The sequence below is a fragment of the Mesoplodon bidens genome (genome assembly GCF_964165515.1).
Source record: "Mesoplodon bidens genome assembly, chromosome: 19".
Taxonomy (NCBI): Eukaryota; Metazoa; Chordata; class Mammalia; order Artiodactyla; family Ziphiidae; genus Mesoplodon; species Mesoplodon bidens.
The window spans coordinates 55,345,055-55,367,058 of NC_138179.1; the positions used below are offsets into that span (position 1 = coordinate 55,345,055).

General features: G+C 40.6%; 1 protein-coding gene across 2 annotated transcripts in view; it reads right to left on the reverse strand.

Annotated features, from left to right (window-relative positions):
* The window catches only part of ZNF652 (zinc finger protein 652), a 66,101-nt gene extending 47,884 nt beyond the window's left edge, over positions 1-18,217 (reverse strand). For both annotated transcript variants that reach the window (XM_081219984.1, XM_081219983.1), the window contains exon 1: positions 17,809-18,217. The gene's annotated coding sequence lies outside the window, so the exon portion shown is untranslated. The remainder of the gene's footprint in view (positions 1-17,808) is intronic.
* Positions 18,218-22,004: the final 3,787 nt, after the last annotated feature.

The following is a 22,004-nucleotide window of genomic DNA, read 5'->3' on the forward strand; positions in this document are numbered from 1 at the left end:
AACGAAGACCCAACGCAGCCAAAAATAATAAATAAATAAATAAATTTATTTATATATTAAAAAAAAGACTCAGGAGCCAGCCTGATAAGCTCCTAATGGACAAAAACAGGACAACTGAGTATCAACAAGGATGAATAACAGTAATGCACTGAAACGTTTCAAATATGCTTAAATCCATTGGTCACCTTTAGAGGACGCTAAGAGAACCAACTCATTCTTCTGAAAACTGGTAAGTGAAGGGCGAGAATCAAGCACTTAGTCTGCCATTCCTATCAGGTCTGTACCTCAAGGAAACTAAGTATTTGTTGAGGGGAAATTTCTTTTTTTTTTTTTTTTGCGGTACACGGGCCTCTCACTGTTGTGGCCTCTCCCGTTGCGGAGCACAGGCTCTGGATGCGCAGGCTCAGCGGCCATGGCTCACGGGCCCAGCCTCTCCGCGGCATGTGGGATCTTCCCGGACCGGGGCACGAACCTGTGTCCCCTGCATCGGCAGGCGGACTCTCAACCACTGCGCCACCAGGGAAGCCCAAGGGGAAATTTTTTTATAGAAGTATTCCAGCTAATAATTGAAGAAGAAATTATAGTGTTTGGTATTATTTTGCAACCCATAATGAATGAACAGATATAGGCAAAGATCATCAGTGGCTGGTAACAGTACCAAAGAAGAAACAACCAGCACTGTACGTCTCCTGGTAGAATTATACCCCACCAGCTATTAGTCTTGCCCCACACCCACAAGAACAACTGAACCTTAATCTGATCAAGCCTGTAGATCTAAAAGCCAATTTACAGGAAGTAAAAGGCACCGAGGAACATGTTAAACGATATGACGTGGATACAATCAGCACAATCCAGACTATGGGAGACTATACAACAAATGATAGGGATTCTTCAACAAAAATTCCAAGGAAAAAGAAAGAAAAAGAAAGAAAAAGAAAGGAAGGAGAACTTATAAAGAGACTTAACAGACATATTAACCAACCACACTTCTTTGGACCTTAATTCAACATTCTAGCCTGTGTCTAAATGTTGAAAACACTAACTGAAAAAACAATTATGAGTCAATTGGGAAGTACAGACACTGACTGAACACTTAATGATGGTCAGGAAGTCTTTTAGTGTAATCATAGTATTAAGTTGTCTTTTTTTTTTCTTCACACACACACACTGTATTTTATTTTTACAAGAGATAAACTGACACCAAGCATTGTAAATGGATGACCACAACAAAAGCAACAATGATTGCAATTACCAAACATGAAACACACTCATACTATACACGAAACACACTCATACTTTGTCATAATATTGACATTCAGTCCAGTAATCCTCCACTGTAACAGTTCCTTTACTTTGCAGTGAAAATTGATTTGTATATTTTTTGCCTCTGAGTCGTTGTGGGATTTTTTTTAAATTCAAACAGGAAGTCACAAAAATTATAATCATCCTCATCAGTTCACTCAGTCCCATGTAAATAATTTTTTTTCATCTTGATCTTTTGTTACCACTTTTATGAAATCATCAGTTTTCCATTAGAGTTCTGAAAATGCTTATTCATTCAGTTCAGCAGTATAGTCAGTTACCAAAAACCTGTACTTGTCAGTCTTTTCCATGAATTCCTTGAAGATGAAACCCTTTTATAGGAACATTTTTGCAAAAGCATCAGAGTACACCCAGAACTGTCTGTAAATGACAAAAGACTTAAAAAAACACTGAACACTTAATGATGGTCAGGAAGTCTTTTAGTAATAATCATCGTATTGTCTTTTTTTTTTTTTTTTTTTTTTTTTTGCGGTACACGGGCCTCTCACTATCATGGCCTCTCCCGTTGCAGAGCACAGGCTCCGGACGCGCAGGCTCAGCGGCCATGGCTCATGGGCCTAGCCGCTCCGCGGCATGTGGGATCTTCCCGGACCGGGGCACGAACCCGTTCCCCTGCATCGGCAGGCAGACTCTCAACCACTGCACCACAAGGGAAGCCCTGTCTTTTTTTAAAAAAAGAATTTTTGTATATAAAAATAATATATGACATTTAGAATTGCTGCAAAGTAACTGGAGGGAGGGAATTATAGTGAGGGTGGATATATATGAAATTAGCCATGTACAATAATTGTTAAAGCTGGGATATGGGTATATTTCGGCTCATTATATTTTCTTTTTTATATTTGAGAATTTCTATAATATAAAAAGGGTTTTGAAAGACCAAAAATAATATAATTTAGAAACATACAGGACACTATAACCTGACAACAGTGGAGAAAAAATATTTTATGACAACTACAATTAACTCTAAATTAATCTTTTGACTAAGGAATTACAGAAGACGTAAAATATAGTTTGAAAATCCCTCTGTATTATGACTACATTTAATTTTCTTTTATACAACTTAAATTTTATATCTCTAAAAACTATAAGCAATATGGTATATTTCTTTTTTTTGCGGGAGAAAAAATATTTATTATTAAATAGAAAAAAACCCAGCTATACATTATGGTAAGTGTAGAGTACTTTGTGTGTACTTTTTTTTAAATTTAATTTTATTTACTTTTTTAAACAGCAGGTTCTTATTAGTTATCCATTTTATACATAGTAGTGTATATATGTCAATTCCAATCGCCCAATTCATCCCACCACCACCCTCACCCCACACCACTTTCCCCCCTTGGTGTCCATACGTTTGTTCTCTACATCTGTGTCTCAATTTCTGCCCTGCAAACCTGTTCATCTGTATCATTTTTCCAGGTTCCACGTATATGCATTAACATATGATATTTGTTTTTCTCTTTCTGACTTACTTCACTCTGTATGACAGTCCCTAGATCCATCCACGTCTCTACAAATGACTCACTTTTGTTCCTTTTTATGGCTGAGTAATATTGCATTGTATATATGTACCACATCTTCTTTATCTATTCATCTGTCAATGGGCACTTAGGTTGCTTCCATGTCCTGGCTATTGTAAATAGTGCTGCAATGAACATTGGGGTGCATGTGTCTTTTTTAATTATGGTTTTCTCTGGGTATATGCTCAGTAGTGGGATTGCTGGGTCATATGGTAATTCTAATTTTAGTTTTTTAAGGAACCTCCATACTGTTCCATAGTGGCTGTATCAATTTACATTCCCACCAACAGTGCAAGAGGGTTCCCTTTTCTCCACACCCTCTCCAGCATTTGTTGTTTGTAGATTTTCTGATGATGCCCATTCTAACTGGTGTGAGGTGATACCTCATTGTGGTTTTGATTTGCATTTCTCTAATAATTAGTGATGTTGAGCATCTTTTCATGTGCTTCTTGGCCATCTGTATGTCTTCTTTGGAGAAATGTCTATTTAGGTCTTCTGCCAATTTTTGGATTGGGTTGTTTTTTTTAATATTGAGCTGCATGAGCTGTTTATATATTTTGGAGAGTAATCCTTTGTCCACTGACTCGTTTGCAAATATTTTCTCCCATTCTGAGGGTTCTCTTTTCATCTTGTTCATAGTCTCCTTTGCTGTGCAAAAGCTTTGAAGTTTCATTAGGTCCCATCTGTTTATTTTTGTTTTTATTTCCATTACTCTAGGAGGTGAGTCAAAAAAGATCTTGCTGTGATTTATGTCAAAGAGTGTTCTTCCTATGTTTTCCTCTAAGAGTTTTATAGTGTCCGGTCTTACATTTAGGTCTCTAATCCATTTTGAGTTTATTTTTGTGTACGGTATTAGGGAGTGTTCTAATTTCATTCTTTTACATGTAGCTGTCCAGTTTTCCCAGCACCACTTATTGAAGAGACTGTCTTTTCTCCAGTGCATATCCTTGCCTCCTTTGTCATAGATTAGTTGACCATAGGTGTGTGGGTTTATCTCTGGGCTTTCTATCCTGTTCCATTGATCTATATTTTTGTTCTTGTGCCAGTACCATATTGTCTTGATTACTGTAGCTTTGTAGTATAGTCTGAAGTCAGAGAGTCTGATTCTTCCAGCTCTGTTTTTTCCCCTCAAGACCGCTTTGGCTATTCGGGGTCTTTTGTGTCTCCATACAAATTTTAAGGTTTTTTGGTCTAGTTCTGTAAAAAATGCCATTGGTAATTTGATAGGGAGTGCAATGAATCTGTAGATTGCTTTGGGTAGTATAGTCATTTTCACAATATTGATTCTTCCAATCCAAGAACATGGTGTACCTCTCCATCTGTTTGTACCATCTTTAATTTCTTTCATCAGTGTCTTATAGTTTTCTGCATACAGGTCTTATGGTATATTTCTGATTTAATAAAACTTTAATCCCAAATACGCTAACACAGAATGATCAAAAGTATAAAAGAAAAATTAAACATGTTAGAAGTCAAACACTTTGCCTAGTAAGGTCATCACTCAGTCAAGATCAGAATCCAGCCTTTAGAGAGTAGACATTACTGTAACCCAGATACTAAGTTAGCTTTTAATGTTTCAGGGACAGGACACTAAAACTGAACCACAAACTTCTGTCTTCATGTGGAACTTACTATGTAGATCTGGCTACAGGTAAGGTTTTAGATCTATATTGCTTAAGTACATAGCCAATATTTTAGTAAGAACTGCCATTAAAGCTGCTTTATATGCGTTCTCCAGCTGATATACCACACAGTACATTCTGCCACCTTCATATTTACAGGTCGAACTAAGAAACCATTATCCAAACAAAGTACATGTATGTTTATATAGAGAGACTTGTGGGTGTGCAGAAGACCATTTTAGATGATTTTCTAAATCTGCTGTACCATGAGGTGACCAGGATTCTCTTCTTATTCAGTGTTGTGGTGTTGCTATCACCGTAAGTGCAATGGCCGTAAGCATTTCACTGCATAAAAGTCAGATGTAAGTACAGGCCATAGCCATGGTTCTCACCATTAAATGAAAAACTACCTTCTTCCTTCCCTGGTTTTCTCCCTCCATCATGAGCCAGCAAATATCAGGTATTCTCAGTTCTAAGGCTCCATTTTATTGTTTCTAAAACAAGGATGCTACATACTTTTCCTCAGTTCTAGGATGCTATTGATTTTAAGTTCTTATTTTAGGGTCAAGTTTGTGGAAGACCCAAATGAAGCAGCTATAGTCTCTGACTGAGGACCCAAACCTCATATTCATTTTGGGCTTGTTCCTTCTACCTTACCCCAATATCTAATGAACCAACAAGTCCTGTTTTTAAAAACTGCCCTGTCCTCCCTGTTCCAATTGCTAACGTAACCTCGGAGTTCAGGCCCTCATCACCTCATACACAGATCACAACAGTCTTTCTGCCTCCCTCTTTCAAACCACATTACACAGAGATTTTTTAAACTACATTTTCCTAAAGAATTTGGATCATGTCACTCCCTAGCTACAAACCTTTACTGGTTTCTGGAGCCTTGGAATAAAGTTCAGTTCCTTAGCAAAGCATTCAAAAGCCCTCCACCATCTGCGCCCAACTGACTTTTTCAGTCTTGGCTCCCAAAGACCTCCCCTCCCACCTAACATCCTCAGGCTATTTTTCAGATGAACCTTGACTTTTTCCACTTCTAAACCTTTGACTATGTCATTCTTTCCTTCTACCTAGAACATCATTCCCCCCGCCATCCACAGGACCATAACATCCTAGCCACCTTTCAAGACCTAGCTCAAAAGTACCTTCTTCATGAAGCTTTTCTTGACCACCATTTTTGTTTCGTAGAATGCTTCGGAGGATTTTTATTTTCTTTTAAAAGGACGTGTAAGGGCTTCCCTGGTGGCACAGTGGTTGAGAATCTGCCTGCCAATGTAGGAAACACGGGTTCAAGCCCTGGTCTGGGAAGATCCCACATGACGCGGAGCAACTGGGCCCGTGAGCCACAATTACTGAGCCTGCGCGTCTGGAGCCTGTGCTCCGCAACAAGAGAGGCCGCGATAGTGAGAGGCCCGCGCACCGCAATGAAGAGTGGCCCCCACTTGCCACAACTAGAGAAAGCCCTCGCACAGAAACGAAGACCCAACACAGTCATAAATAAATAAATAAATAAATAAATAAATAAATAAATAAATAAATAAATAAATAAATAAATAAAATATATAAAACATTCTAATTACTTTAAAAAAAAAAAAAAAAGGGCTGCCCTGGTGGCGCAGTGGTTGAGAGTCCGCCTTCCGATGCAGGGGACACAGGTTCGTGCCCCGGTCCGGGAAGATCCCACATGCCGCGGAGCAGCTGGGCCCGTGAGCCGTGGCCGCTGAGCCTGCGCGTCGCGTACCGCAAAAAAAAAAAAAAAAAAAAAAAAAAAAAAAAAGGACGTGTAAGCTAATGGAAAGAATACTCAACAGTTCTGTTTAAGATGGGAGGAAAGTGATTTTTAAAAATCCATATGCATGTGATATTGTCAATTTCTTCCTCCCCTTCCATAAAATAAACTGTTTCAGGGAATGATTTAAATTAATATAGCGTTTGGGGGATGTCATGGTTTGCCTCAGGAGGGACTTTCTGCATTAGCAAGTGCAGAGTGAAAGATACTCAAGTAGTACCCCATCTGTAATGGTATTCTGCCTCAAGACCAGCACCTTTTTCTCCTTCAAGAACTGCTTAATACTTATATTCTCTCAGAGCCAGACGCTGCAGACAGTGTGACCATCTGGCACAAGTTAATGTTCTAGTAAACAAAAGGTGGCTATTTTCCATGTGCTCCTGGAGACAGGGACCTGTAACTGGACTGAAAAGGGTTATCACTGTGCAAGAGCTACACTCATCCATGTTATCAACCATTTTCCTGCATGGACACAAGAAGGGTGGGGAAAAAGACCTTCACACTTACCCTAAAATAGCCTTGGAGAGAATGACTGTGAACACCAAAAGATAACTTTCAAAGATAATAATGTCAACGAAAACTTAAATTTGTCTAAACAAATATAGACATCCAGATACATTATATATGGTATATACATAGGTACACTGTATGACTAAAATTAATCTATGAACAGATATTCAAGCTTATTCAAGTAAAGAGTTTAAAAGCTTGGTTTAGGATGTTTCCAAATAGAAAAATGATGTTAGTTGAAACACTAGTGAAATCTGAATTAAGTTTGGAGTTAAGTTGATAGTAATGTACCAGTGTTGGTTTCTTAGTGTATGTATGATTGTAAACAATAACAGAACTAGATGAGGGGAACTACACTCAGTATTTTGTAATAACCTATAAGGGAAAGAATCTAAAAAAGAAAAAAAAAAAAATATATATATATATATCTGAATCACTTTGCTGTATACCTGAAACTAAGATGACATTGTAAATCAACTATACTTCAATAAAAAATTAAATGAAATGAAAAAAATTTTTAAGAGTAATATATGTGAAAAATATCTCAAAATCCTATACAAACGTTATAATTATTATTATGCTTTGTGTTTATATGGCCTTCTACTTTATTCATAAGATATAACCATATGCAATATTTTCATATTTCTACTTTTATAACTAAACAACAAAATGTCAACATAGTGAAGTAATTTTCAAATGTTCATTTTCATAGTTTGCCAAACATACAATAAAAATGTTCCAACTTTAATGTTCCTACCATTTTATTTTACTTGTTCTAACAATTATAAGAGAGCAATGAATTTAGCTAAGAATGATTTCAGATTAACTTCTCTAATATAAAGCACTCAACTTTTATAATATATGTGGAGCAAGTAATAAGCACTGGAAATATGTAATTGCTTTTAAAGAAATATTTGTTTTCAATTTAGGTTTCAGAGTAATGTGGAAGACTAAATTATTTTATCTTAAATGGCTGTTAGGTAAAACTCTAAGTATCAGTAATAGGTTAGGAAATGGAAGCATAGTTATAAAAAAAAGGAAAATAAACTTTTAAGAGCATTGGACCTTAAACTCTACCATTATTCCATAAACCACAAAAAGACCACACAGTTATTAAAGATTATCAACCACAATTTATAATATTTCTATATACAGTTAGTTGTACTGTTATTATAATATTTTTAAGTGTAGATTTTAATCCAAGGTTTTCTTTTTATAACCAAGAAATAAATGCATATGTGTTCATTTTGAGGAAGAAAAAAGAAGAGAACCGGATGAGGGGGTATATAGGTACTCGCTTTGTAACTTTTCTGTAAATCTAAAATTATTCCAAAATTTAAAATTTTTTATTTTAAAAAAGAGAACTTACTGGGATAACACAAATTGATATAATCACATTAATTAAAAGATTTTCTTTGAATTAAAAAAGCAAGTTGGTTTATTAGTTTTTCTCAAAAGTGAGTTTTTTTAAAACTTTTTTTGTGGGGGGGAGCGGGCTGTGCCGCTAGGCTTACAGGATTTCAGTTCCCCCACCAAGGACTGAACTGGGGCCTTCAGAGTCTTAACCACTGGACAACCAGGGAATTCCCTAAAAAACTGTTTTTTTTAACTTTGATATTTTAAAACTTTTTCAGGTTTACTTAGTAAAGACTATCAATTACGAAACGGGCTGGGTTTTTTCAGCAGGATCCACCTACAAACACGTATAGGTATGTTTTATGGCTTAAATCCCAAACTGGCTAATGCCAAGATAACCTGACTGACTTCTGACATCAGCTGGTATGGCCGACTATAGCTCAGAATGCTATGTGAATATGGAATAACCTTCCTTAGAACAGCTTAGCACTATTTTCCTAAGTGTGAAGTGTGCATATTTTTGGACCCAGCCATCGAAAATTCCTCATTAGTAGATAATACCACAGGTATACAAAGATGTGTACACAAGGGCATTCGTTATAGCACTATTTAATATAACAAAAATTTGAAACATAAATAATGATATACACAGACACTGGCATACTACATAACCGAATGAATTATGACATAGGTTTATATTAACAGACCCAAAAATATGTCCACATGAAAAAAAAAAGACTAAAGAACATGTGGGAATGGAATCATGCAATCTCACTATGTAAAACTCTGCATATACAATCATGCATATATATGCTCATATTGAGAGATATCTCAGGACAGGGGTAAAGATGGGGAAGGAGATATTTTATTTTTTTCTTTATATTTTCTGTAATCTGTAAATAATTTTGGATAAGCCTGTACAATTTTTTAGAAAAATAATAAAGCTATTCTTCATAATGCTATAGAAGCAATTTGTTTCACACTCAAATAAGACATTAAGTACCCAAATATGTAATTTTTAAAAAGTGATCCCCTGTTCACAACTGAAAATGGCAAAATATTTGCTATTAAACTTACTGTAAACTATAAACCTAGAAAGCTGAGAAATAGTTCTACTATAAAAACATCAGACATTAGCCAAAGACTCTAGGTTGTCAATGTTAACTGCAACATTAGCTATATAATTTTAACTTATAGACATGACATGTCACAGTATTACTATGCTTAGCTAGAGCTAAACTATAGTTATAAATATCAAGTTATTTCACATAGATTCTATCTATAAATATGTACCTTAGCTGAGATCAGTCAATAGATTTTTTTTTGCACAAGCAACAGAAATCTGTCCTCTTGCCAAGGATTTATCTTTCCATACCAATGAATTGGGGAGCTGCAAGAGAACTTATAACACATTCAATATTCTCCATTATATGAGAGATGAGGAAAGATGAGGCTTTAAAATGTTAAATGGTTCCTGTAAGGTCAACAGCTAGTTGATGGCAGAGCTGGGCCTATCACCCAGATTCTGGTCATAAGGTCATAAGGCTCAAAATGAATTATTCCTACATACCCACTAGGATGGCTAAAATTAAAAATACTGACAATTTCAAGTATCGTAAAGATGCAGAACAAATGGCACTTTCATATGTTACTGGTGGAGATGCAAAAGGGCACACTCTCTCTGGAAAACAGTTTGGCAGTTTCTTATAAAGTGAAACGTACACACACCATGGCATCAAGCAGTCCCACTCCTAGGTATTTACTCTAGAGAAATGAGAACTTACATTCACCCCAAACTGGAAACAAGCCAAACGTCCTTCAACCGGTTAATGAATAAACAACCTGTGGTACATCCACACAGTGGAATATTACTTGGCGATAAAAAGGAACAAACTGTTGATCCACACAAACACTTGGATGAATCCCATAGGCATTATGCTGAGTGAATGAAGCCAGTCTCAAAAGGTTACATACTGAATGATCCCACTTGCACAGCATTCTCCAAAAGACAAAACTATAGAGATGGACAACAGGTCAATGGTTGTCAGAGTGGAGGGTGGGGGAGAGTATGAATGAAAAGGGACTACAGAAGGAGTCTTTGGGTGATGGACTTGTTCTGTATCCTGATTGTGGTGGTGGTTACATGAATCTATACAGGTATTGATACTCAAAGAACTGTACACATGCCAAAATGTCAATTTTACTGTACATTAATTTAAAAATTAAAATAGGGACTTCCTTCCACGCACTGCAACTACTGAAGCCCGTGCACTCTAGGGGGTCTGTGTGCTGCAACTACTGAGCCCACGTGCTGCAACTACTGAAGCCCGCACGCCTAGAGCCTGTGCTCTGCAACAAGAGAAGCCACTGCAATGAGAAGCCCGTGCACCGCAACGAAGAGTAGCCCCCACTCGCTGCAACTAGAGAAACCCCGCGTACAGCAACGAAGACCCAATGCAGCCAAAAAAAGCCCCAAAACAACAAAAACCCCAGGGACTTCCCTGGTGGTCTGGTGGTTAGGACTCTGCGCTTCCACTGCAGGGGGCATGGGTTCAATCCCTGGTCGGGGAACTAGGATCCCGTATGCTGCATGGTGTGGCCAAAAAAAATACATAAAATAAAAGATAAAAAAATTAAAACAAATTACTTACTCAGTCTCTGGCTTCTAAAAGCCAGAAATATTTATGGATTTTTAAATTCAATTTTAAAATTAATTTTTCAATTAGCAAAATAAAATGATTTGATGGCTCTTTTCCTATAAAATCTCAATGCCAAGAAAAGAATACATTCAACTTGGCAAGTTACATAGCCTCATTTTCTCTTAATTTCTCTGTTGGCAAAATGGGGATAATAATACCTACCTCAAAGGGTTATATGAGAATTAAATGGTAGATAAATAAATAAATAAAAATATAGACATATTCACAGTATACATAACTTTGGGTATGGAAATGGAAGACAACTCCAACCAAGTAACTCTTAAGTTTTGTCCTTCCAGAGAACCAGGTTCTGATGATTGCTTTTCTGATAGAGCTGTCTCTGAAACATAGTCCAAGCCCAGCATCTGATTTTCACATAGAAGTAAAAATTCACTACTGAGTCCTCGATGTATTTTTATTCTGTAATGACTCTACACAAATAAATTGTTGTTTAAACCAGACTCTGTGTTAAAGATTACACTGTATATATTTGTATATATTTGTTTGTACATATTTCTTAGTCCTCTTAATTTTACCTAACTTAATGAATAAACAGGTAGCCAGTGCTCGTCTGTGTGTGTGTGTGTGTTTGTGTGTGTATTAAGTAATAGTAGGTGTCCTACCTCTCAGAAGAACACCGTTTAAATGCTAAGCAAAATGAGAATCTAACCTTAACCTTTCCAGAGTTTCAGGTCTTTAAGAATTACTCCTCTATATGGAGTAAGGTCATAAATATGATGATTTTCTTCATGCCACATTTCTTAGCTTTCTACTTTCAAACTCATACCTTTAAGCCCAGCTTTTCGTTTTATCACTCCCCCACCCCCCATTTAATCCAGTAAGCATTTGCTTAGCACCTACTTCAGGAAAGTACTTTTTGTTAAGCTCTATTTAGGGCAGTGATTTTCAAACTGTCTGTCCCAACCCAATTTTTACAAATGAAATAGAGTAAAATAACAGACTGCCTCACAGATGGTAAATACTGTTTCATGAAGCTTTTGTTTCAGTTGTGGGTGGGGACATGTATGTGAGTGAAAAATGTAGGCATGCATATACTGCTGCTTACTGTGGATCATGGTCCAAAAGTTCGAGAAACAGTGTTACAGGGATTAAATAAACATCAGCTCTAGATTTAGAACAGTACAACCCTGCAACAGTTGGCTTCTCTGGACGTTTTTTGGTACTCACTGTACCACCTGACCTTAGAGACACAAGTCATCTTTAAAGAAAAAAAATCTAACTTTCCATTTGAGGTGATGAAAAGGTGGAGGAGATACTGAAAGGCAGAACACACTGTCCTTTGGTTATTGTTACAACCCCCGACAAGTTGGAATAGATGCAGAAGTGTATACTTTCTTTACCACAACCTGACAGGAGGAAACTAGCCATTTGAAATGAGATAATTTTTAAATTAAAAAAAATTATGGAGTATACACTTGCATGGATCAAAAATTTTAAATACAGAAGAGAATATAGTGAATAGAGCAGCATTACTCATGACAGCTATACCAGAAACAATCCAAATGTCCATTAATGGTAGAATGGAGAAATAAATTATAATATATGCATACAGTGGAATATTATATGAGAAGAAACTAATTATTCTTACATATAATGATATGGGTGCATCTTATATGCCATACTCAAATGAGTACATACTGTATTACACTTACATATGGCTTAGAGATTTTCCAGAGTAATATATAGTTTCTTCATTCGTTTTTGTAGCCATATAAAATTTATTCAATTGCATGAACATATGTTCATTTATTTATCCAATTCTTACTGATGGGCATTTAGGTTTTTTCCAAACTTTTGATGAGTTAATTTAAAGGACTTTGTATGCTTGGTATGCTAAAAAGAAAACTGAAGGGCTCAGGATCTTTCAGGCAAGGTAACTTCAAACTCTAGCTCCTAGTATATTAATACAGGAAAAGTCCCTGGGCATCCGGGTCACAGTTTTAAGAGGAACTGGGGAAAAATACATATTTATTTATGCACAAAAGTGAGATCATAAACACTCTCCTTGCCACCCCCTCAGAAAATGAAACACTTCCCATGTATTTCAATGTTTCTAGGCCACTGATACTACTCTAGATCTATTAAAATGATACATTCAGAAGGGTGAAAACAATTCATAAGGACCTAGTTATAGAACTCATTTTATAGCTCACGCAGTGTAATTAAGAAGTTATATTCCACTGAATTCCCCAAACTGAGTCAAAATTCCAAAGCTGAAAAGTATAAATGTGTGTAAAAGACTATATTCTACACTAGCATTAAAGACAAAAGGAATCACCCACCACTGCATATCTTGGTGAAATCCAGGTAGAGTCACAACCCTCTGATGCCACGTGCATAGTAAAGACCAAAAAATCAGGCTAGGAGCCATTCTTTGCATCATTTCCATTCTTATTCTCTTCCAACAAACCCTTCTCACCACACACTGGTTCATCTATCAAGAAACTGACAAAAGCAACTAGCTATCTGCTAAGCCATTTGACTCTAGTAAACTAGAAAAAATAATAATTAAAAAAATAGCACCCCTTTCCAAGAAAAATTTTACTTAGCAAAATGTATTATAGTGGAGAAAAAAATATGTAACTCAATCATCTAAATTTTATTTGTTTAGTCAGTCTGGGCTCACATAACATTAATGATGGTGTTATTAATATTATACATTCTGGCCGAGGTTAAGTTTTTTCAAGTGTTCTGCAAAGTCTAAGGAGAGTCTAAGACCATTATTTGCCAACCCCTCTTTATCAGCAACCCAATACTAGTGACTGATTCCACTGATGGGCAAGCCCCTAGGTGGCTCAATAACAAAAGAAAATAAGGCTTAGCAGATTCCCTTGAGGTAAATCCTAATGCATTACCGATGTGTCTACCTTATCTGAAAAGTCTCTAGCTAACTTTGGCGGGTTCATAGACTTAACACAGTGATATTCTGCAAAAATGACAGAATAATTTAATTCTATAGAACCCAAGAAATCCTATTTTAAAAGCTCTATGCACTGAATAAAACTGTATACATGCTCTTGAATCTACTTTTCAAAGTAACCAGTCTCTTAAACTATATTTAAAAAAAGAAAAAGATAATGTCATAGTTTACCATAAAACTGCCTTCTTGACTAAAAACCTCAGAAGAGCAATGGGAATTCTTTAAGAAAAAATGTTCATAAGTGTCTTCAAAAATCAAAGGTAACTGCTATATAAACAAACAGATTAACTAAAGCATCTGATGTCTTCACTGATTCTACCAAGCACTTTATGGCTTGCATTAACCATGAAAATTTACACAAGGCTTTGCACGTGATTCAACTCTGGACACAGAACTTATTGAGCTACGCTAATATCCTAAAACACCCCTTTCACCACATAAGCTCTGTAAAGGCTTAAAACAAGCACAGCCTGTGGGTAACACTGTAGAATTTGGAGCCAAGTTTTATTGTCTCCACGAAGTTCAGCCAGCCATAGAGCAACAAATCAAAGTTCCAATAAGCACAGTGCACCTGCAAGTCTTAGGTATGCTCCAAGTCAAATATTTGCAATTTTTTCACCCCAAATCAGCACAGATGAAAGTATGCAGATCGCAGAACCAGCCCTCTAAATCCTGTAAGCCAAAATGATCTGTAGTTTCACTCCCACATCACTTGTGTCCTACCATTTATTGAGTCCTTAATGTGCCTATGTGCCAGGAACTGTTCTAGAAGTTTGCATATATTATCTCTAATACCTATAACAAATCCTGTTCTGCCGATGAGGAAACTGAGGCTAGAGAGGTCAAGGTGACTTGTCTAATGCCATAAAGCCAGTGGTGCTTTATTCAAACTTCGTTCTACCTGGCTCCAAAGAGCCATCTCCGTGATCCTCCCTCAGCTAACGTCACTAACGCCAACAGCAGCTCTCCTTTATCAAAGTAAATTCAAGTGCTGTCTGAAAGGATGACAAAGATGAGAAAAATATCATACCTAAAACCATGGCACAAGACCCAGGAATTCCCAGCAAGGAAACTCAGTCACCTCCTTCAGAATAACTAGGTCCAAAGGCTATGATTCAAAATCAAGTGACTTTTTAGAACAAGGGAAATGAAACTCAAGAGTATATTCACATTTTTTGGTGAAATTTTCTAAAACTCTTGAGAAAAAGGTGATTTTTTTAAGCAATTCACTTTTACAGTTTACTTCTTTGATAGGCTTCAGACATTCAAAAACAAAATCACATCAGCGGCATTACTAATCAACTTTTTTCTACAGACTTGAAAAGTATCTTCTTACCACACTACAAGATTACTTCCCATACTTAGAGCAGAAATGGAAACAGCTCTGGGTGTCACGAATCAGATCTTGAGGCCACAGTTGCAGAAAGTAGGTGCTGTTTCCCTTGAGTAGGAGCTGCTGATCTGAAACCTCCCAAGGGAAGGGTGTCTGAAGAAGGGTGTCTGACAAAGAGCATTGAAAAAACTAAAGCAAGCTGTTTGTATTAATGAGAGTGCGCTACTGGCACCACTACTCCGTAAGGGTTTCACTGCTATGCAATTGTTTTTCAGCTTCCAAGCTCTGAATCTGGCAGAGAGAATGCTGTTCTCACAGCCATATGAGTTACATGATCAGCTGCTTTGTGGTGTGTGGGTGTTTAACTAGGTAAGTGACTGGTTAGAAGAGGTTCTGCAATATTAAATCAAGGAAGCACACCGTCCCCTGAGATTTTAATGATGTGTCACTATACTACCCTGACAAAGAAAAGCAACATATTTGCAACTTTGAAATACTTTGAGTTTAGGATAGGCAAATACTTTCTGACAGTAAAACTTTAGGCATGACATGAAAAAAATATATAACCTGTAATATAAGCCACTTCAACCACGTTTATTGAAAATCCTCCCATTAAAACAACATTTAAAAATGGATGATTCTGATGGCAACGTCACCCTGAAAAAAGACATGAAATCATATTTAATAAAGTTGAAAAATCTTCACAGAGCAGGTGCTCTATTACAGGAATGATAAAGCCTTCTTTTAAGAGACGGGATCAACCTCAAAGAACACAAAACAATTCCAGATAGGCATCACAAAACAGACCACTGACTGTTGTTGAAATGTACAACATTTAGAAGATAGTGCAAGGAACATACGTTATCAACTGGTCAAATTTAGGCAAGTTATTTTGAGTTCAGTTTTAACTGTTTCTGAAACTCTCACGTACATCTCTTTACAGGAAGACGGGGAAATGATACCTTACAAATACCTAACTCACTGTAATCAAAGAACAGAACACAAGGATACATATTTAATCTACTTTGTTGCTTATTGCTCAGGACCAAAGTAATGCCAATCCTCAAGGGACAAACAAAACAAAGCAAAACACAAAACTCAAATTCCTTTCACTTTTGCATAATATGGATCTTAACCTGAGGTCCCAGGACCAGGCTCAAGATGACTGTAATTGCACACAAAATTATGTGTCTATTTCACCGAGAAGAGGGTCCTAAAGGCTTCCATGACTCCAAAGAAAGGTTAAGAACCACTGAAGTAGACTTTTCCAGAATCCCTAAAACTCAGAAGTGAACATTTTAAACAAAATTATACTAAAGGTAGTATCTATCTGAATACATGTGCACGGTCCTGATACAAACATCCAAGATGCCTGCCAGCCCTATGACAGTACAGCTCACCACTCTCAAATCAGCCCTACCCGGGAACATCACCTGCACACACTCTCACATGCCAGCCACAGCAGCTCTTCGTTCCCTAAGCATACACATGTGTCAACAAGGCATGTGCTAGCTGCCATTCCCAGAACAATATGGACCTGACCATCTCTGGGAAAAAATACACGTTCTTCCCAAAATATCACCCTATATATTTACTATGCCTTGACCACAGATGTTCAAAATTACAACAAAAATAAATGAAATTTAAAATACAATGAAATTCCCACACACCACACGTACGTAATTAACTGGGAAAAAAGCACCACTCAGGTATTACTGAGGGTCCATGGGAGATGTATATAGGGGAAACACTGTAATAATGATGCTTGAACACGGGACAATCAAAGACAGACTCACGCAGCACCATCCTGAGAACATGGCTGTGGAAGGCACCCTTCTCCAAAGGCAAAAGCACATTCCTTTGATTGGCACAAGCCATTCCTGACAATGGATCCGCGATGACAGGGACTGTTCCGCAATCAGGAAGTGTGTGTGTGTGTTTTGTGGGGGAGGGATATGCTAGATGTGATCAAAGACTGGCTCTTTTCAAGAAGAGCATATGGGATCTTAAACCGTGAAGACAGTCTTCGAGGGTGAGGCAGGGGCATTTATCATTTCTACAGGAGACATTCCTCGACAATGAACATGTTCTGTGCAGATGTAACGCGGGTGTCACTACCTTTAGTGGCTCCCATCTAAGAATCTCAAGCACAGCCTGATTGGAGGGGAGGAGGTGGTGGGGGAGGAGAAAGGTCTGCATTACCCTCCGGGTGAGTGTTGGGCGGGTGTACACTAGATACATTTTATCTCAGGCGGCACAATACTCCCGGGGGTTGGGGGTTTGGGCGCAGCCGCAGGGAAGGGGAGGCAGGGGGTGCAAGCCACCAGCTTCAGGACAGGCGAATCCTCGGAGGAGGACCGGTGCAAACCTCCCCCTCGGCCCGCTAACCCGTGCAACACCAGCCTCCCCTCGGGCCGCGGGGCGAGCGGACTCTGCAAAACTGGAGTCCGGCCCGGGTCCGGGAAGGAGGGGGCGAAGGTGCAGAAGCGGGCGCCCCCGGCCCAGGCTCGGGGCCAGAAGAGCGCAGCGCCCCAGGCCTCCCCGCCGGATGGGGGCTGCTCCGGCCTACTGGACGCAGCTGCCTTGGAGAAGGGCTCACCCGGCGCCCAGAGCCCCAGTCGGCTCAGCGGGCGGCGGAGAGGAAGGGCTGCTGCCAGGGGCGCAGCCGCGACTGTGGCGTGTGCGTTGGGGGCAGGGGCCCCTACTCACCCGGGCCGGCCGCCTCCGCCTCCGCCGCCCCGACCGCCGCCTCGGCGGTCCATCCCTGCGGCGGGGGGCCTGTAGCCGCGGCGCTCGAGTAACAACCACCGGCCGGGCCGGCCCCTCCCCCCTGCCCAACGTCTGTCCTCAGGGCCGCTCCGCAGTCCCGGCCTCGGCCGCCGCCGCCGCCGCCGCCGCCGCAGCGCTACGTGGCCGCCGCTCCGACGTCTCGCGACTCCCTTCCGAGCGCGCGAGGGCGAGCGGGGCCGGCGGGGCGGGCGGCGCGCGGGGAGGGAGGCAGGGGAGGGGGTGTGCGTGTGTGCTTGTGTGTGCGGAGAGGAGGGCAGGGAGGGAGGGAGGGAGGGAGGGCGAGCGGCGGCGAGAGCGCGCGCGCGCCCGCGGCCCCTTCCCTCTCCGGCCCCCCCGCCCTACGGGGAGCCCGACACCTCCCTCCGCCCGCCCCCTGGCATCCCGGCCGCTGGGCGCGGCGGCGCGCATGCGCAGCCCTCGGGGCCGGCCCCGGCGCACCTTTTCTCCCTCCTGCCACATCGTGAGCGCTCCGCCGCCCACAAAACTGCCGATTCCCGCTCCACCCCCGCCTCCCCCACTCCACCCACTCCCGGGCACCCAGGTAAAGGCGTGGAGTGCGCGTGCGCACCGCTCTCCTTGGGTTTGGGGGCGTGGCTGCTGAAAGGAAGCCAAAACGTAGAGTGGGAGGGAGCTTTGGGTTCTGGGGGGCGGGATTCCACGAAGTAGGGGGCGGGTTAAGATTAGGGAAAGGTGAAGTGAGGAAAAGTAGGCCCGAGTGAGATTTAGAAGCAAAAGAGCTTTTTTGGTTTATGAAATAAAGTAAGGAAACAAACAACTTGACTCTGGCCTCCTTGTTACTGAAGAGCAGTGTGGCAGAAGACAGAAATAAAAGAGGCAAAATATAAGCAGTAGTGGTCATTCGCTAGAGTAATGGGACAGCTAATAAAAACGAGAAATTCAGAGATCACCCAGGGTGGTCAGAAGAACATATTTAGAGCCGTGCTTTTTCTGTGGCCAGAAATAGGGAAGGGGATATGTGTGTGAGTGTGTGTGCGTGCACGCGCGTGCGCTTGAGACAGGGAGCTGCTGAAAGAAAGCCTCCATTTAAGTATTATAGCATTGTGACTAATTAGCTATTAATCATTAATATAATTAAGGGTACTATTAGCTAACAAGGTAGCATTTATCCAAGTTCATAGCCAAGAGAAGTAGTCCATAATTGAAAGTGCTTGGAGTACAGAGAGGGGAAATGAACCCAGCAAGGTAAAGACCTTAGATGGAGTAGAACCAGGGCATGACCTTTCCCACCATAAACCAAACTTCCTCGATGATTTCCAAAGTTTATCTTTATTTTTTTAAATAAATTTATTTTTTCATTTTTGTCTGTGTTGGGTCTTTGTTGCTGCGCACGGGCTTTTCTCTAGTTGCGGCGAGCAGGGGCTACTCTGTTACGGTGCATGGGCTTCTCATTGCGGTTGCTTCTCTTGCTGCGGAGCTCGGGCTCTAGGCGCGGGCTTCAGTAGTTGTGGCTTGTGGGCTCTAGAGCGCAGGCTCAGTGGTTGTAGCGGGCTTAGTTGCTCTGCAGCATGTGGGATCTTCCCGGACCAGGTAGCGAACCGGTGTCCCCTGCATTGGCAGGCGGATTCTTAACCACTGCGCTACCAGGGAAGTCCATCCAAATTTTATCTTAATTGGAATTCCTTATTATCCTTCCATTATTAAAAGCACACTTAACAAATGTTCTTGCACTAAGGCTGAGCTCTCAACATTTTGAAGACACATGCAGGTATTTCTCCCCAAGATAGCAGCCCCCCCAAAATTCCTGTGTAGAGTAAAATGATGTGAGTCTGGGAAAAGTTTAGGGAAGAGACTGAAACTTTATAAAGGGGTTTGAGGGTTAACTCTGTCCTTAGCTCCTTCCAAAAACATAGGCTTGGTTTTTATTACACTTGGACTCCATACTCTAGATTGCAGTTTAGCAACTTTGGGTCATGTTCTTCAATAGTGAGTGTCTTCAGTGGATAAACACTAAAAATGATACCATATTTTAGCAAGTAGAGAAAATCTTCAGGCAGAACAGGAGGAAGCAAGCATACGTAGTAAAAGAAAAGCCTTAGATTCAGTGTGAGAAATAACTTGGCATCCGTGGAGGCTGGTGAGCCTAGAATATCTGACTGAGGTGTCCAGCTTTGCCTTCTTGGACATTTGATCCACCCCCCACCCTCTGCCTGTCAGGGCTATCCTCCTTGGAAGAGGGGTATGCAGAGTGACGGCTAAAGAACCAAGTTTCTAGGAGTTTCTACCCACAGGCCAAACCTCTGAAGGGCTCCTAGTCATTGGAAGAGTAATATTGTCACCTTCCATTTGAAGCATGCTTTATGGTTTTTGCAGAAAGGTTATGTCCATTATCAGATTTTGCAACAACCCCATGAAGCAGGCAGAACAGGTATTATTCCCAGTGAAGGAAATCCAGGCCAAGGTATGTTTCCTGGCTCAGCCCAAGTCACCCAGCCCAGTCAACAATGGAGGCAAAGCAGGACTCCCAGTGTGCTGTCCTGCCAAAGGGTTGAACAGGCCTTCTCGGAAAAACAGCTACATATTCCTCTGGACTGAAAGCAGGTAGCCTGGCCGTGTGAGGGACAATAATTCTAATATTTGGTTCTACATCTGCACCTCCTTTATTTCATGTTTTCTTTCGTCCTTGCTCTCTCCAGGACCCTGGCACTTGCCCTGTGTATCTGAAGCCTTGGCAACTGGTACTTCGGAAGGCCTTGGGCCTGGCAAGGCGAGCCGGGTGCCTCTGCTCTCCCTTAAGTCTTCCCCCTGGAGAACCTACAGGAGGAAGGGCTGTCATCACTTTGCTAGTCCCAGTGCCTCCCTTCTCCGTCTTGGCAGCCATCATAGGCAACATTTAGCACCCACATCTGGCCTTATTGGAAGACGAGGCTTCCGTCACCCTGGTTTCCTGGCCCTGGAGAGTTCTTCACTAGCTTTCTCATTAAGGCCATGGGCAGAAACCAACAGAACTCCCCGCCCCCACCCTTCTTCTTCTGGCCACGCCACGTGGTTTGCGGGATCTCAGTTCCCTGACCAGGGAATGAACCTGGGCCATGGCAGTGAAAGCCTGGAATCCTAACCACTGGGCCCACCTTCTTTTTTTTTTTTTTTTTTTTTTGATTTAAAAATTTTAGAGAAAATTCTTTATATTTTGACAGCTCTGGAAACCTTCACAAATTTAATTTAAACAGCAGCAGAGTTATCTTGTTCCTGTAAGGTGAGCTGGACAGGCTGGTACAAGCTCCGTATTCACTGCATTTCTTTGCTCCCCAAGTTTCCAGGGGTGTGCCCCCAGTCAATAATAGTTCTTTCCACCTGTACTTATAGAGGGGCAGTGGCTGTGGCTCCCTGCCCACACATTAACTAATGTAACCCCGTCCTACTGCATCGGACTTGGGGCCAGAGCCCTGGTTGTGGTCTCCTAGGTCCTAATACTTGTAGTGCTGTGAACTTTGCTCAATCACTCCACCTCTGAGGCTTTATAAAAAGAGGGGATTATATGGCTCTTAGTGCCTTCCAGATCTACCTAGGATTCTACTTTAGAAAGTTGACTGTGTTCATTAATACCTTGTAATTCCATTCCTTTCCTGAGAGTTACTATCCAATTCTCATCTTTAAGCTCCTCCTATAGGAAACTGCCCCTTTTACAGAATGGATAAAGCTGTCCTGGACTCCCCTTTTGTATTCACTTCTTTTTTCTCAGATCTCTAGAAAGCTGGACTTTTGGCTTATCTGCCATGGGGCTTGTACGTGTGCGTGCACTTGTGGACATGTGTATATGTGGTCCATGGGCACTTTCATTCTGTGCCCCCTCAGCTCCCACCACCCCCACTAAAATTCCACAGAAAAGTTAAAACAAATGCCAGAATGCACCAAAAGGCCAGGTATGTGAGTGGACCTGTTTTGCTTTGGGGATGGAGATGAGGGAGGCTATTGAGATAGCCAGTGTCACTTCGGTCTCGGCTGGTTTTAGCTGTAGCATGGCCTGGGACCATCATTTGGTTCATAGTTCCCTACAGCTGTGGTCTCTATACATCAGCTTCTCCATCTGAAACATCTCAGAGTTTGGATCATGATTCCTCTGGTGTCCTTATCATCAAAATGCATTTCATAATTTT